This window comes from Amblyomma maculatum, chromosome 1 (genome assembly GCF_055883805.1).
Source record: "Amblyomma maculatum isolate TAMU_Amacu chromosome 1, ASM5588380v1, whole genome shotgun sequence".
Lineage (NCBI taxonomy): Eukaryota > Metazoa > Arthropoda > Arachnida > Ixodida > Ixodidae > Amblyomma > Amblyomma maculatum.
Genome location: NC_139344.1, coordinates 467,587,593 through 467,606,146, shown reverse-complemented (window position 1 = coordinate 467,606,146; position 18,554 = coordinate 467,587,593).

Here is an 18,554-nt window from a genome sequence, read left to right as displayed (position 1 = left end):
AGGTTGGACGTCAGCGATATCGGCCTGAGGTCTTGTAATGTTCGACTTAGGCTTGCCAGGTTTTGGAATTGGTATTACCACTGATTTCTTCCAAGCAAGAGGATCACCGTCGGCCCAGTATTTGTACACCTCTTTCAGCAGGGCAAGTTTGTGTGACTTGGGAAGGCTCAGAAGTGTTGAGTAGCTTATACCATCCGGTCCTGGGGCGCTATTGTGATTGGAGTCATAAAGTGCTGCCTCCAGTTTGTCTAATTAATGTGAAGGGAACGTCGTATTCGTTTGATGTACCTGATAAGGGGTCCGCAGGCAAGGCATCCGCATTTTCAGGTTGGGGAAAAAATACCTTCCCTGCTTGTATAGCTAACTCTGCCGGGGAGACGTTCAATTTCAGGGCCATACTTTGGGCAGGGGAAATCGGCTTCTTGCGTCCAAGGATAGCTCGAAATATGTGCCAGGCCTTCGACAAGTTAACTGTTTCACTGAGTGAGTGGCACAGCAGCTGCCAGTCTTGGAGAGCGAGGTGAAAAGTATACTTCTCAACTTCTTGGCTAATGCGAGCGAGAGCACGCCTCCGATGGGATGTCCGGCCTGATCGGTGATATGCCTTGAGAGCACGAAGCCTACGATTCCACAGACACAAAAGGTGAGAGTCCGGCTTTGGGGCATCAAATTTGACTGAAAGCTTCGTTGTAGCTTTCTTCTTGGCGTCGGTGATCTGAGTGATGAGCTCGTCTAATCCTGTGGGAACGTTCACCTCACCGAGCATCCTACGGAAATCGTCCGATGAGACGTGCTCCTCTATCGACGGCCTTGTTGTCGCTGTAATGACTTTTGCCTTCGAGGAGCCCATGAGACCACCACGGGATAATGATCACTGCCCATGACATCATCAGCCCGTGACCATAGGATCTCGCGGGGATGAGACACTAGTGTCAAGTCTGGGGAAGTGTCTTGTTGACCTTTGTGCTGGCCAAAGCGAGTGGGTAGAGTGAGGTCGTTGGCTATGGTCAATTTCGCTCTGACAATTTGCTACCGAAGGTGCCTTCCCCTAGCATCTGAGCGATTATATCCCCAGCTGGTGTGCATGGCGTTAAAATCACCCCCAATCACAACGCGATCCTGCGGATATATCCTTAAGAAGTGCTCTAAAAAAGACATATCCAATCGATATGTCGTAGTACCGAATGATCTCGCATAAACTGAAAAAACTAAGGCTTGGTGGTCGCTATCTAAGCTAAGGCGTACTCCCGCTACCTCCTCCGCTACCTTCTGCGACGGGACACCTCCTGCGGGAGGTGTCCCGTCTTGAGAGGGGGGGAGTGTGGGGCTCCGCAGCCCCTTTAGGTGTTTTAAACCGCGCGCGCGTATTTCTTTTGTATTGTGTTTGCACGGGCAGCGCGAGTGCGCATGAGCAAGCAGATAATCTTGGGGGGCGTGATGTTAGCGGCGACAGACGAGGGTAGATAAGCGCGTCAGAAGCGAGGCGCGGGGCTTTTTTGCGCCGGCGGAAAGGCCGGCGCGGGGCAACCGGCGAGCGTCATGGGCCAGCAGGGGGTGCACGGACGACCGAAAGGAGATCGCCGACGCGAAGATGGAAGCAGTGCCTGCAGGAACAGCCTAGGCGTATTTCTGTGAGTTGCTGTGCCGCGAGGGGCAATCTTTCTTGTGTCGCCGTTAGCGCTTTGGCCCCATTGCTCGTTTTATTTGCTCCGCAGTGTGTGTTGTTTTGCCGCGGTAAGGCCCTGACATTCTTGCCGCTTTCCGTTGTTCTATTGTCGCGCGCATGAACAGCCTGTTCTCAGCGCAGTAGCGCCTTATGTTTCGCTGTTTTGCTTTTTGTTCGTCCGGAATAAACCGGTGTTTTTAAGAGACTGGATTTGTCACTCGTCGGGCGAGACCATGGCTCGCGGACCCGTTTTTTGAAGGCGAGGCCTTCATCTGGCGCCCAACGTGATTTTTGCTCGAGCTTTGGTTTGCCCAGCGAGTGTCGCAACTTTAGTGAGAACATTCCATGTTTTCATGCGTAGCTATGGCGGATAATCTCAACTTACCTGGCGCAAGCGCCTAGTTGAAAGCTGAATTTCCACCTCCCACCCATGCGGGTCTATGTATGAGCAATTAGGAGACCAGAAAAGTGAACCGTCGGATTTTCAAAGCGGAATTATTGGCCTACTGTCCCAGCTACTTGCGTCAAAGGCACAATTTAGAGAAGTGATGGGAAACGAGCCAGTTTCGTTAACGCCCACTCCCTTGTATCGCGATAACCATCTGCAGCTAAATTTGCCCGTGCCGAGGTTTGAAGGATACGCCGACAAGAAATCTGTTTGCGATTTTCTTCATGAACTCGATGACTATCAGATGGCAATGGCAATTTCGGACAGTGCTCTGGTCACACGTGTGATTCCTGTAGCTTTAGTAGGTTCCGCAGCAACCTGGAGGCGTAGGCAGCGGCCATTCATAACAAAACAGGACTTTGTACAGCGTTTTCGGGAAGAGTTTTTGCCGCCTGACTACGCCATCCGCATCAAGGATGAGCTTTGTGGCAGGACGCAAGGCGAACACGAGGATTTGCTTGAGGTTTTGCGCAGCTTTCAAGAGCTGCACGAGCGGGCAGATCCTGGTGCTCCGGAACCAGAGAAGGTGGCTCATGCCATACCTCCGGCGCCGCCAGTTCATGGACTTCGAGGACATGGCCAGGGAGGCCTCCCCCATCGAGGCATCTTTTCTGGCGGAGCTCAACTACAAGCCATCTCCCCCAGCGGAGACCTGCCTCGAGCCGTCCTGTGCATGGCTCGGATCATTGGCAGCCCGCAGCGTGATGGCCCCAGCCGCCGTATGGGGACAGGCGACTTGCACGAGGTCGCAATCCGTGGTGCGCCTCCTCCTGTGACTGGCCGACTGCAGGGGGTGGCAGGCCGGACCGAGCCTCCTCCAGTGGCTGGCAGACTGCAGGGGGTAGCAGGCCGGACCAGGCCTCCTCCAGTGACTGGCCGAATGCAGGGGGTGGCAGGCCGGACCAGGCCTCCTCCAGTGACTGGCCGACTGCAGGGGGTGGCAGGCCGGACCGGGCCTCCTCCAGTGACCGGCCGTCTGCAGGGGGTGGCAGGCCGGACCGGGCCTCCTCCAGTGACTGACAGACTGCAGGGGGTGGCAGGCCGGACCGGGCCTCCGCTGACTGGCCGATTGCAGGGGGTGGCAGGCCGGACTGGGCCTCCTCCGGTGATTGACCGAGCGCAAGGGGTGGCAGGCCGGACTGGGCCTCCTCCGGTGATTGACCGAGCGCAAGGTGTGGCAGGCCGGACTGGGCCTCCTCCGGTGAGTGGCCGAGCGCAAGGGGTGGCAGGCCGGACTGGGCCTCCTATGATGAGTGACCGAGCGCAAGGGGTGGCAGGCCGGACTGGGCCTCCTCCGATGAGTGACCGAGCGCGAGGGGTGGCAGGCCGGATTGGGCCTCCTCCGATGAGTGGCCGAGCGCAAGGGGCGGCAGGCCGGACTGGGCCTCCTCCGATGAGTGGCCGAGCGCAAGGGGTGGCAGGCCGGACTGGGCCTCCTCCGATGAGTGGCCGAGCGCAAGGGGTGGCAGGCCGGACCGGGCCTCCTCCGGTGAGTGGTCGAGCGCAAGGGGTGGCAGGCCGGACCGGGCCTCCTCCGGTGAGTGGCCGAGCGCAAGGGGTGGCAGGCCTGAACGGGCCTCCTCCGGTGTCTGGCAGACTGCCGGCTGTGGCAGGCTGGACCGGGCCTCTTCTAGCTGCTGCCTGCTACAATGCGGGCGAAGGAGCGTGGCCAACACAGAGCCTGGTGTTTTGGTCATCTCATCACCCGGCGGCCAGAGTATGGGGCTGCTGCAGACATCAGCCTAAGCGACGTAAGGGACGAGGAAAGAAGTCGTCTTCTCTGGCCCAGACAGCCCCGGCACCAGAGGTGATTGGCGGCCCCTTGGAACGTGAATCACGGCCTCAGGACATCAAGTACCAACCGGTAAGCGATTTGCCGTCCACTTTCCGCCTCCAGGATGCCCGCCCTGATAATGCACCATTGGTGGCTGTCAAAATAGCAGGGATAGAAGTTCCTGCTCTACTGGATACAGGTTCCACTGTTTCTGCTTTTGGCGATAAGGTCAAGCGAGCATGCGATTCAAGACATTTGCAGAGTCGAGAAGTGACTACAAAGCTTCAGATGGCATCGCCATAGATAGCGTCAGCAACCTCTGCAGCACATCTAACAGTTACCGTGAATGGTCGCAAAATAAGGCAGCGCTTTCTGCATCTTCGCGGACTCTCTTGTCCGGTAATTTTGGGCCGTAACTTCATCTCGAAGGCAGGAATCATTGTCGACCTACATTCAGGCAGCTACAGATACGGCATTAATGCAGAACCACTGAAGTTCATTACAAAGATAACAGAGCGTCACTCAAATCTTCTGGTCGCGGATCCCCCCTCAGTCGGAGTGGCAGAAAGTGGTGTTCTCACTGTCCTACAGTCTTTCACAGGGTCACAAACGGAGAGATCCAGGAGACACTCGAGCCCTTCGCTACCATGTTCACGGAGGCTCCTGGAAAAGCTAACGTGCTGACGCACAGGACTGACACCGGCAGCTCCCGCCCGATCCGTTTCAACCCCAGGCCGTTGAGCATCCACACGAGGACTCCTGGATGCCGCTCTGGATGAAATGGTGGCTACCGGTGCAGTAAGACCTCAAAGAGCCCTTTTGCTTTTCCCGTTGTTCTTGCGCCTAAGAAAGACGGCACAGCACGCTTATGTGTCGACTATCGGCGGCTGAACGCTGTAACAGAGATTCGTACCCTTTTCCTTCAGTCGACTCTGTTATGTATACGCTTGGATCAGCGAAATTCTTCACTACTCTAGACTGTAGCAGGGGTTTTCTGTAGATACCGATTGCCCAGAGTGACATCGAAATAACTGCATTCACTTGCCATCGGGGCTTATTCGAGTTTGTTCGACTGCCTTTCGGTTTATGCAATTCGCCTGCTACCTTTCAGCGCATGATGGATATAGTGCTCGGAGACGCGAAATTCAACTATGCAATGGCATACATTGACGACGTCGTGGTGTTTTCAGAAAGCCTAGATGAGCATCTGATCCATTTAACCACTGTTTTGCAACGAATGAAGGACGCAGGCATCACCAATAATCCACGCAAAGTGCAGTTGGTTTCGCGCAGAAAAAACCTGCTTGGTTTCATTGTTGAACAGGGCACAGTCCGGCCTGACGAGGAGAAACTGCAGGGCATATTGCAGCTGCCATCACCAACAAACGTCAAGAGCATGCAGCGATTCTTGGGCATGGTCGGTTTCTACCGCCACTTTATTCCAAACTGTGCGGACCTGGCAAGACCCCTTCATCAGCTTCTCCGGAAAGGCGCCCGTTGGTCCTGGACAGACACGGAGCAGGAATCGTTTCGGGCGCTGTCAACAGCTATCGCAGATACTGCTCGTCTGCGGCTCCCGGACCTAAACCGGCCCTTTACAGTGCAGACTGATGCGAGTGAGTATGGAATAGGTGCTGTTTTACTTCAGGATCACGAGGGGAAGCTTTGCCCCTTGGCATTTGCAAGTCGCACTCTCTCATCACCGGAACGAAACTACACGGTAACAGAGAAAGAGTGCTTGGCAATTGTATTTGCGCTATAAAAGTTTGGCATGTATTTGGATGGGGCTGAGTTTACAATTCAGACCGATCATCAGGCACTGTCTTGGTTGTCAAAGCTGCAGAACCCAGCCGGCCGTTTAGCCCGCTGGGCGCTCTCTCTTCAGAAATATAATTACAGGGTGGAGTACAAGAAAGGCACCTTCAACAAGGCAGCCGACGCCCTATCCCGAGCTCCGTTACCTGCAGATGGCGAGCAAGCACCGCAAGTCCTGGTGATCGCAGAAGCCGCTGATGCCTGGGGAACGCTGGTTTCCCGTCAACAGCTGCTCCAAGCTCAGCTAAGCGATCCTGAGTGCATCCAAATACGAAAAGGCCTGGACAGCGCCAACCCTGCAGGAAGCACAGCGCCTACCGGCAGCTATGACTGCTACCTGGAAGCAGAGGATGGACTTTTCCTGAGATATATATACCCGCTGCCGACACAGATGGTGGTGAGTCCCCATTTCGTGTTGTCGCACCAAAGAGCCTGCGCAAGCTCTTTTTAGAGTATTTTCACGACACACGCCTTGCAGGCCACAGCGAGGGCAAGAAAACATATGAAAAGTTGGGTCGCATCGTGACTTGGCCCCGCATGAGAAAGGATGTCATGGCATACGTCCGTACTTGTCTTACATGCCAGACAGCGAAGGCAAGGGGAGGTAAACCACCGGGCTTCTTGCAACCTGTGGAGAGCCGTCACCCGTGGGAGATTGTTGCCTGCGACGTAATGGGTCCTTATCCTAGGTCTGTGAAAGGAAATCGCTACTTGCTAGTGGTCACTGATCATTTTTCTAAATGGGTTGAATTATACCCGCTGCGTAAACTGGACTCAAAAGTAGTCTGGGATAAACTCCTAGACGCATTCACTCGGTTCGGCTTCCCGGCACAGCTAATCACTGATAATGCGACGTATTTCACGGGCAGGATATTTGCTGACACCTGCAAAACTCTTGGCGTGCAGCACAAAAAAACTACGCCCTACCATCCTCAGGCCAACATCACAGAGCGGGTCAACAGAAACCTGAAAAACATGCTCGTGGCTTTCACGGAACGTCACAAAGACTGGGATTTGCGAGTGCAGGAGATGGCTTTCGCCACAAGAACCACAGTAAACCGGTCGACTGGTTTTACGCCGGCAGCTATTCTTCTTGGACGTGAGCTTCGATTTCCCATTGAACATGCCCTTACCCATGACTCTGATTTACAGGCTCCCAGTTATTCCAGGTTCACCCAGGATCTCTCCAGTCGTCTCGCCGGAACTGTAAAGGAGGCCAGGGTGAACTTGGACCTCGCCCGCCTGGAGCACTGCGGCCAGTACAACAAGGGCAGGCGTCCTTTGCAGTTCGACGTTGGGGATAAAGTACTCCGCCGCTCGCACCCGCTAAGTGATGCTACAAAAGGATTTGCCGCCTCTCTCGCTCCTCGATGGACTGGTCCTTCTGTAGTAATAAAGCGTCTTTCGCGTCTGGCTTACATGCTTCGTCATGTGCAGGGTGGCCGGGAGATTGGACCAGTCAACGTCGCCGACCTGAGAAAGTACTACGAGCGGCCAGAAAGTATGTAACGGCACTCGGGTCTACCAGATGTGAACCACCTGAACCATCGTCTGATGAATGCCACCAATCCAGCGGATTCCTTCAAGCGGGCAGCTCGTCAGAACCAGCATTGTTTTTGTGCTCCTCCCAGTGCCCTTCTTTGTTTCGTTCTTAGAAATCTCGGGAGGTGTCCCGTCTTGAGAGGGGGGGGGGGAGTGTGGGGCTCCGCAGCCCCTTTAGGTGTTTTAAACCGCGCGCGTGTCTTTCTATTTGTATTGTGTTTGCACGGGCAGCGCGAGTGCGCATGAGCAAGCAGATAATCTTGGGGGGCGTGATGTTAGCGGCGACAGACGAGGGTAGATAAGCGCGTCAGAAGCGAGGCGCGGGGCTTTTTTGCGCCGGCGGAAAGGCCGGCGCGGGGCAACCGGCGAGCGTCATGGGCCAGCAGGGGGTGCACGGACGACCGAAAGAAGATCGCCGACGCAAAGATGGAAGCAGTGCCTTCAGGAACAGCCTAGGCGTATTTCTGTGAGTTGCTGTGCCGCGAGGGGCAATCTTTCTTGAGTCGCCGTTAGCGCTTTGGCCCCATTGCTCGTTTTATTTGCTCCGCAGTGTGTGTTGTATCGCCGCGGTAAGGCCCTGACATTCTTGCCGCTTTCCGTTGTTCTATTGTCGCGCGCATGAACAGCCTGTTCTCAGCGCAGTAGTGCCTTATGTTTCTCTGTTTTGCATTTTTGTTTATCCGGAATAAACCGGTGTTTTTAAGAGACTGGATATGTCACTCGTCGGGCGAGACCATGGCTCGCGGACCCGTTTTTTGAAGGTGAGGCCTTCAGGTGTCACCGGAAGGAGTATGCTGTACAGATAAATTTTGCGGGGAAGTCTGGAGCCCTCAAACATGATTAGAGCTGTTCCGTTCTTGCCCATAGGCCTGGCGTTTATTATCCTGCACGAGTAGCACTTGAGGTTTGCCATGAGCTGTTCGCTTGTTAACCCGTTGGCGCGATAAATGACCCCGCGGATCTGGCCGGGACGTATGGTTTCATAAGCTTGAGTAGGTGTATCCTTTCCAGCAATTCCGAGAGACTGCAGTCCAATAAGGTGGTCTCTGGCATGTACATGCGATATGTCGACTGCAAACTGATTGCTTCGCTCAAGTGGTCGTACTTGAAATCCAGAGTGAAAATGGATTTTTCGAAGCTCATTGGCAACAGCTTCGTGCAGCCAGTGTGCGGGGAGTGTGCCTAGTTGTCCAGGTGAGGTTAGCTTAATTATCACAGTGTATTTAACACTGATTGGATCGGCGGCTGTGGCCTTGTTCTTTCGTCTAACCAACTGCCAATCATCTTCAGCATGTTCATTATTAGCCAAGTGATAGTTTCCGCTCATTGTGGTGACTATGGGCGCTGAGGCAACGCCTTGCGCTCGATAATGCGCGTCCGCGAAGCGAGCGTTTGTAGCTGTCTGCGAGTGGCCATGTTTTAAGCCGTGTGTGTTCACAAAGCGAGTGCTTTCTTGAGCTATCTGCGAGGTGCTTAACCCCAACCTAGGCTGCTTGGCAAATTTCGGAAACGGAAAAGTGCAAGATCCTACCTGAGCAGGGGTGTTTCCCGGCTTGTTCTTCATCGAAAGAGCAGAGGAAGGGTTGGAAACAGGTATCGTCGCAACCACTGGGCTGGATTCGTGATCCGTCATGTTTTCGTCTGCGTCCAGCACGGCGTCAGGTTGGGCCGTGTTATCTGTGCCACTGCATAGCGATGTTGCCGCGGCGTCTTGCCGGGGCTGCTGTGGAGCCATGTTGGCGTCTTCGGCGGTAGGCGTATCCGATGCATCCGGATGGTTTCCTGGCGTAGTCTTCGACGCGGAAGCGCTGAAACCGTCGTTCTCGGGTGGCGGGGAACACGATAGGGGTGGCCCATCCATTTTCGGGAGCCTAGCCCAAAAACGTCCGGGCCAAAAAGCTTCAAAGAGTCGGAGCGATGCGAACGTGCGTCTGCTCGAGACCTTGCAGCGCCCCCCGACAAGTGGTTCATTTAGTGTCAGGCCCACTCTCATTTGGTGGAATCCGATTGCTTACTGCTAAATGGGGGGGGGGGGGGGGGGGCGTGCAGGATGGTGTCACTGCGGATTTCTCGCCGATGGAGCCGGTTCCAACCGTCTCAGCTGCCAGTGGCTTGATCAAAGTAACCCGAGACACTTCCGTTCGAGGCTCGATCGGCTCGCTGCTGCGGTTGAGTTTCTCGGCCGCTTTCCCAAGCTGTGTCTCATTCTTTGGTGCAAGTACAATTTGCTCCGAGACTTCCTGACTGTCTAGCCATTCGGTTATAGCGGCTTTCAATTGGTACGCCAAATCCAAGAACGTTTTGGTACAGTTTTTCTCCCGCTGATACCTGTCCCTAAGCTCCATCGGTGACTGCCGATGTCTTTTCAGTAATGACTCTTTCAGGTAATCGTAGTTTTTCAAGTCACCGTCTAACACGCGTTTGATTCCTTCCAACGCCTCAGCCGAGAGAAGAGCTACCAATTTTTGGGCCCAAGTATCTCGCTCGAAGCGCTTACTTTTGCAGACACATTCGAAATCTGCCAAATAATCTACCATATCCTCGGGGATGAGGAACGGTTGGAGACCCTCTCGCGGCTTCGAACTGCTACCAATTAAAGCTTCATGCCTTTCAACATTTCTTCCATGTGCCGAAAGCTCGAGCTGCATAAGCTTCTTTAAGCGGGAAAACCGGTTTTTGCGTTCTTACCTTTCACGCTCACCGCGCTTTTAGAGTTCTAGCCTTTCGGCTTCCACCTTCCTTTTTCTCTCTTGAATATTCTCCCAGACCTCTGCGGCTTCCTCAGCCGTCACTTTCTCTGCCTGCATGATCTCAAGAATTTCCTTTTTTCTTTTTGTTGAGCCCAAATCGATGCCTAACTCATCACAAATTTGGAGAAGTTCTCTGACCTTGTAACTCTCCATCATTTACTCCGGTCTCTTGTTTGCCTTTTTAGAAGAGTGTACGAGATAGTGTACTAAACGTTCGCTGTCTCGCTCCCAGCAAGAGACGCGCAAGCTTTTCTCACACTGATTGCTCTCCCAGCATTCCTTTGTTTTCAAAACACTTTCTGTAGGCTTGAAAAACGCAAGGTTAACATAATGCTACGATCAGTCTTTCTCTAAGCTACTTTGTGTGTCAGAGAAAGACTGGCGCTTGAGGAAAACTTCAGGTACTCACCGCGCCGAGGTGCCTGACGCCGGTCAATCCCACCGCTGCCAGCAATGTTGTGCCGGTGGGGTTATAACACAGTATCACACCGTCAACAGGGTTGTGCCAAGGGGTTGGTTGCGTAGCGCTCGTCACCAGTTTCATGAAAGAGGGCTTTTAGCTACCTGGGCGGTATAGCGATGGATATGAGTCGGCGCTGGTGAGATGAAGAAAAGCGTTATACACTATTTACTGGCATTTACACAACGAGATCGGCTGTGGGGCCAAAAAAAGCATACCTCTTGCCTCAACAATGTAGGCAAGAGGTATGGTGTTTACGTCGTATTGACCGCCCCGCTCAAGATGAAGAGGATTTGCCCGGCTATTCAAAGGGAAAGAGAATCGAAGAAGCAAGAATTTGGGGTGAAACATAGAAACCCATTTGTTGGATGCAAGACAGGTGTTGTGTACAGGCTTCCACTCTCTTGTGGAGTCTGTTATATAGGACAAACAGGACGATGTAATAATAAGAGAATACAGGAACACCTGAATCACTTGGAAAGTGGAAAGGACAAAACGTTTCTGGTATCACATTGCCATTCATGTGAAGTAATGAAGAAGAAGTGCACTCCTAAGTTTGACAAGCTTAGGATTTTGTATCGCCACAAAGAGAAGATGACGAGAGAGATAGTGGAATCGTATTTTATTTCAACGGACAATAAGTATGTCAGCAAGACTTCTCTCGCTCTTTCAAGCAAAGAGGTGTCTTTTTTTAAGTGACTTTTTGAACCCAGGGGTTGCTTCACGTGATTGTTTCGTTTTCTTCATGTTTGTTTTTTCTGGGCCTTGGAGTAAAGGGCTGAGGCATAGTTGTGAGTCAGCGCTTGTACTGTGGCTTTCTTTTGTCTTGTCCTTTGTCTTCGTGTTCGCGCTGCTTAAATTAATAATGAATCCGGAGTGTCTTAATATGTACTCCATCTAGGCCGGGGGCCGAAGACGTGGTAAGCCTCTGAAGCTCAGCCTGCACCTCAGATATCGTGATGGGCTGGTCGAGGAAGTCGATAAGGGGCCCTGAATAGTCGGGGTGTGTTATAGAAGGGTATTTGCGGAAGTAGTGTTCTCGTAGTTCTTGGAGGAGTTACGGTGTATCGCAGGTATGTATTAGTCGGTCTCGTTGGGTAGTCCTAGTCTTACCAGAGTCTATTAAGTGCCTAAAAAGGTTCCAAGTCTGAGATACACTCATATTTCCATATACCTGGTTGCTTAGCGATTCCAAATTCTGTCATGAAAGGGTCGCTGCATGCGTCTTTATCTCTATATTAAGACGGGCCAGGCGGCGTCTAAGTGTCTTTATCCAACGCTGCCGTTTCCAGCGTCGTTCTAGGCCGCCTTTAGACTCCCATAAGTGTAGGAGGCGGGAGTCAACCGTGTTGCTTGGGCAGTTATCTTGTATGGGGCAAGTTACTGATTGGAAATCGCTTTGTAGTTGTTTTGATCATTCGGTGATGCCATTAAGGGGGGCGTAGGCGCGGGCTACTCTACACGTTTGGAAAGAATCCCACTTCGTGAAAGTTGAACCTCTAGGATGCCTACAGGGCAGCTGAATGTTTAGAAGAATTTCTATGATGAAATGATCCCTTCCTAGATACTCTTGGGTATTGCACCGAGACGAGACGATGTGCGAAAGTAAGGTCTAGTGTAGTGTCTCTACAGACACTGGCTCCCGTGCGGGTAGAAAAATATCGGTGAGAAGGGAGAGACCGGTTTGTTGCGCGGCTAACCACAAGCAACATACTTTCCGTGTGTCATGCGGGTAACCCCAGACTGTATGTGGACCGTTAAATCCAGAACAATGAGTAAGGTACACATGTTAGCTACGCGCTTCACAAGTGTAAATAGCCGTTCATAGTTGTTTTTATGGCACTTAGGATGACTGTATACACGCCGAGCTACAAACGCCGAACTACACTGTCATGGGCACAGTTGCTCTCCCTTTCCATTTCTCTCGCTCGACACGCCCCCCATTCTCTTATTTCTCCTCCTTATTCTTAACTTTATTGTCATGGGCACTTTTTCTCCGCCAGGATTGCGGCGGCGGGGGCTGTGTCCCTGGCGCATGTGCAGCTTGGTCGGCGCAGAGGACAAGCGAAACTGCCTCCAACCCGCGTAGTGTAACTCCCGCTACAAAAATTACCGCAGGTCGTGATAGCACATTCCCATCCCCTGCTTTCTTAGCTTTGATCCACCAAGGACTGTTCTCGCCACAATGCACCCTGTGTGGGACACTACAGCTGATTTTGAAAATATTATGATCATATGCTTGGCATTCCACCTTCCAGCCACAGGCCACTCTCCGACCTCAAGCGATGGGAGACTGCGGTGTCCAGCTCTGACCAGGCAGTTAAAAAGCGGCTGACTGACTGGGTTTTGGGAGACGCTGAGAAGCACCAGCTTCCGGCCTCAACACGTAGCCAAGAACCGACCTATCATTACGATGTAATCACATAAGACTCCCAGCATTGCATAAAGTTTTTCACCACCACCACAGCGCCAAAGACAGCGCCCCATCTCGCCTGCGTCACAGGGCAGACCCTATGAAAGAGAGCACCCAAAAATTCAACCTGACGTCAGAGGGAAGGGGCCGAATACAAAGCCGCGGGGAGTTGTACTTTATAAATACGATTGGCAAACTATCGCATATCATTTAAATTTGACTCGAACGTTCTCCTCTGCATACTTGTGCATTAGTATTTTGCTATATTTCAGGATCCGTTTAAGTCCACAAAATATGGAAACTAAAAGTACTCGTGATAGCGCTCTCGTGCTACAGCCTTGCAACGCAGCCAAAAGCATTTCAATGGAGGAAGCGTGCGCGCGCAATCGCGCGTTATTTTTGTAAAGAAAGCTGCACTATGCTTGTCCGCGGCGCATTTTGGGTAAGCTTCGTTAGTAACTATTGCTCATGCACCGTAACCATGGTAACTAGTTGCTGCGAGGTATAGAAGAAGGCATCTTAAGTTGCGCGAACAAAGACACACACAAGACAGGATACAGGACGAGCGCAAACTGCCAAGTTGGCAGTTAGCGCTCGTCCTGTATCCTGTCTTGTGTGTGTCTTTGTTCGCGTAACTTAAGATGTCTGAAGTACTGCACCAACTAGGCCGACAACACATCTTACTGAAGCATATAAGAAGGGAAGAGGGAGGAGGAGAAGAAGAACGCGGTCGAATGGAAAAGATTCGGAAGACGCCAAGATATATAGAACTGAGAGAAAGAGAAGAGAGAGGAGAAGAAGAAGAAGCAATCGGTCAAATGGACCAAGAAGATGCGGAAGACGCCAAGAAGGCGCGCCCAATCGCCGATCACACCATATGGTTTGCCGCCAGTGAATCGACGTCGAGAGCGTTCGAATCGGACTTTGTGAATAATCCAATTGGTCACTTTCCCTACGCATATCCAGGCTTAACAAAGTTTAGCCGCAATGAATTTTTTCCTTTTTCACGGGTTTTCTTTAAATGCCAGCAAAGAGGGCCACGCAGAATGCACGCTGACAGGGAAAAGAAAACAGTTGCTTTAATGCCCTACCCGGCGCATTGCGTCCTAGAGCGAATATTGAAACAAATGCGTGATTGCTTATTTTAGTTATACAATTATGCCAAATATATAAGTACTCAGAGGAGCTCCAAATAGCGGCAAATAATGTGTTTTTGTTTTCACTCGGCAACGGTGTCCCGCATTTTTTAAACATCTTTGGCTCAAGTTGTCGCTCTAAGCAGGTATAATGCAACCTTTATCAAGTTGACAGGTTGACAATTCTCGCGACAGATGGATTTTGATTACAATTTTCGGAGAATTGCTCAGTAACTTACCATTTGAATTGTTTCCTCCTGAGGTCGAGGATCCGACCTCAACTTCGCAATATGGGCTTGAGATGATGCTCACGTAACGAAATTGTACTTGAGGATTAGGGGAGGTCAGAGTCTGCGGTCAAATGCCCATCTCTGCCAGGTGCAATGAGTTGAAAGCGCTCTGAATGCAGAGAATAGAGAAATGCAAGGAAATGGAATGAACGTTGCAGTAGCAGACGTAAACAGCGAAGTACGTTATGTCGGGGACCAGGAGGTTTTCGCACGCGATGCAATCTATTTCCATCGCGAGCTGCAGCAATCGTTGGGATGACGATTCGTGGTAAAGCGGTGACGTTGAGCAAGGAGGAATGGGGCGTGAGGGTGTGTAATATCACTGCAGGAGGGCAGGGTAAACTACCAGTAAGGAACATTATCGAAACACAGAAAAAACAAAAATGGGTACTCAATTTCGCGTACCCATATAAATGTACGGCTGGCAGGAGCCGTTTTGAGTTGACGGAGATCAGAGAGCAGCTGAACAAATAGGCAATTTGTGAACCTTAATGTAAGCACACATCTTGGAAATATGAAATAGTTATCAGTAGTGAAAAATATGCTTTGGAAGATGTAACAGGAATGCAACATCAGGAAAGTGGGGACGTATCAGCGTACTTATCCGACAATACGCAAATTGGAAGCGCAAGGAAACATCTAAAGAACATCCATAGGAAAGTGGGTAAGACGTAGCGGGAAAGAGCACACGTCTAAGATTAGTTTATCCGTGTATACGCGGAGGTTTAACTTTTAAGCCATAGCTTATAGAGGAGTTTAAAAACTGAGGTACGTCAGGCCATCTTGATAGCGGACATATAAATGCGCATATTGAGGAACCCGATGGGAACTCGGACAAGAAAGGCACTCTGCTGTAACACCTATGTGGAAAACATAGGTCCACGGTAGGCAGAATAGAAGAAAATGTGAGAAGAAAATAAGGTTGGAGCTGGTAAACCAACGGTTAATATTTACTATACAACACAATCCACTAACTACAGCATTGTCGTCGAAGATAGTTATAAAACGTTGGTGGAAAAGACGAGCAAAGTAGAGTTCTGGGCTAGTTGGTAATACATGATAAGTGGGAGGCTTAGCGCGGAACAAACAAGGACAAGAGAGGCACACAGGACGAGCGCTAACTTACAACAGAAAATTGGAAGGGGATAATGTACGAACTCGAGGAAAAATATGTGCGCATGCTCTATAAAGCCCTGAAATTTGCATTACTGGAAAGATAATTCAAGATAATCTAGGGCCACCCAAAGGCAGATAAAACAGAAGAAATAGAGAAGAAATACCGGAAGCATACAAAAAAACTTACACGGCATTTAAAAACAATGCTTCCTTTTTCAACAGAATAACCGACGTTTCACTGACACACTTATCGGTTCCTAATCTATGGATGAATGACGCCTCAAGAAGCTCTCTTGCTAATTGCACCTTAGACCGACCAAGAACTTTTGTTTGCCCGAAAAGTGGATGGCATTTGCAACTTAAACAATGCCTAGGCAGGTTATTAGATTGGGACGATTTAAACGATGCAGCATGTTCCCTTAAGCGCTCATTTAGACATCGGCCAGTCTGGCCTATATAGGCGCGGCCACAGCTTAGAGGGACTTAATACACAACACCCACTTTACAGGCAACGAACTTAGTTACATGCTTTACACTACATGCCGGTTTCTGGTGGCTTAGGCTGGTCAGAGCGCAAGGATGCTGGCTATCCTGTTTCTCTGCTGACGGCAGTCGCGGAAAGCTTACTTAAGCCGCTACGGAAGTATGAAAAGAGCGAACCTGCACTCAGCACTGCCTTTGATGTTAGACAGAAAAAGAAATACGTGGTGGTGCCTTACGTTCACAGCGTAACGCACAACCTAAGGAGAATAGCGGGAAAGTTCGGTGTAGACGTTGTGTCCACGGCACCTCGAAAACTGTCTAGTCTGTGCGCTCTGACCAGCCTAAGCCACCAGAAACCAGCATGTAGTGTAAAGCATGTAACTAAGTTCATTGCCTGTAAAGTGGGTGTTGTGTATGAAGTCCCTCTAAGCTGTGGCCGCGCCTATATAGGCCAGACTGGCCGATGTCTAAATGAGCGCTTAAGGGAACATGCTGCATCGTTTAAATCGTCCCAATCTAATAACCTGCCTAGGCATTGTTTAAGTTGCAAATGCCATCCACTTTTCGGGCAAACAAAAGTTCTTGGTCGGTCTAAGGTGCAATTAGCAAGAGAGCTTCTTGAGGCGTCATTCATCCATAGATTAGGACCCGATAAGTGTGTCAGTGAAACGTCGGTTATTCTGTTGAAAAAGGAAGCATTGTTTTTAAATGCTGTGCAAGTTTTTTTGTATGCTTCCGGTATTTCTTCTCTATTTCTTCTGTTTTATCTGCCTTTGGGTGGCCCTAGATTATCTTGAATTATCTTTCCAGTCATGTAAATTTCAGGGCTTTATAGAGCATGTGCACATATTTTTCCTCGAGTTCGTACATTATCCCCTCCCAATTTTCAGTTGTAAGTTAGCGCTCGTCCTGTGTGCCTCTCTTGTCCTTGTTTGTTCCGCGCTAAGCCTCCCACTTATCATGGAAAAGACAACAGATGACGAGGCTTGTGCAGCTTGGGGAGTGAACATAAAGGGATCATCCCTTAACCGACCAGTGTAGAGAGAAAGCCAGGGTTACGCCAGTTTTTCTGATCAGCAAGCAAGTGGAAGAAATGCTGGAGCCAAAGAAGTTCCATTATCCGCCACAAAAAAGGAGTATATGTCAAATTAAATGGCTTAACTAGTAAAGAAGCGAGACATCTTTACAAGAAACAGCTACTGGAGATCCATTGTTAATAAAGACAGCGCAAACAGGAATACATAGTGCAAGATAAAAGCAAGCTACAGGACAAGCGCTGACTCACAACTCAGCCTCAGCCTCAAAAACAAATGTGACGAAAACGAAGCTTTCGCGTGAAACATCCCTGGGTTCATCTGCTAATCCAAAAGTTACAAAAAAAAAAAACCCATTTTGCTTGAAAGAGCAAGAGAAGTCTTGCTGACGCATTTGATGTCCTTTGAAATAAAAAAAAAAATGCTTTTACCACTTCTCTCGTCCACTTTTCTTTGTGCCGATATAAAATTCTAACATGGTCAAAAAGGGGAGTACACTTCTTCTTCTCCTTCTTCATTGCCTTACAAGAATGGCAATGGGAGGCGAAAAACGTTTTGTCCTTGCCAATTTCCAAGTTGTTCCGGTGTTCCTGTAGTCTCTTGTTAATACATCGTCCTGTTTGTCCTATATAACAGGCCCCACAAGTGAGTGCAAACCTGTACACAACATCCGTCCTGCAGCTAACAAATGGATCTCTATGCTTAACACCACATTCCCGCTTCCTAGATTCTCGTTCTCTTTAAATAGCAGGGCAGATCCTCTTCATCTTGAGCGGGCAGATCAATGCAACATCTACACAAATACCTCTTGCCAACATTCTTGAGGCCATGTGAAATCCTATGCACATATGGTACCGCCACAACTTTCCTCTCACCCATACTGGGCAGGGATTGATGGCTGATCGTTCTCTTTAGGTTCTTGAGTAGACGAGAACAGGTCTCACTAATAAAGGAACCCCGATAACCGGCCTTTTTAATTCTTGTCAATTGCCGTTCAAAGCTGTTACCCATGCCGTGGTAGTAAGACTTCTTTAACGCATTCTCCAAGCATGTGTCGATCATCTCTATTTTTACTAATTTGGTATGTCTCGAGAACTGGAACTCAGCAAGGGCTTCACTGAACTCGGATTGTAATCCCAACAAATATGATCCTACCCAAACTGAATCAACTAATCCAAAATCTGCAACCGATCGACCACTGGTTCTTCGACAGTAAAGTCTAGCCCAGATCCATAAGCAGTAAAAACTTCAATGATGTCCCTTATTCGTTGATCGAATCCTTCACGATCTGTGAAACTAAAAAGTCGTCCACATACCTGAATGTGGAGTGATGGAGGCCCTTTAAGTTCTCCTGAAGGTCTCTCCATTCACATCAAGAGGATGTCTCTCAGGACAGGTGCAATGCTAGCTCCAATGCAGACTCTGGTCTTTTGCGTATATAACTTGTCCTTCCAGCCTATGAAGGTTCACTGTAGGCAGAACCTCCAAATTTCGATTAAAGTTTTAACACTTTCTCCAGAAGCATAATTGAAATCACGTTCATTATTGTCCTCAGTGATGCACAATCGGACACGCTTAAGCAGACAGTCATAGGGGAGGGTGTAATATAAATCCTTGACGTCCATGC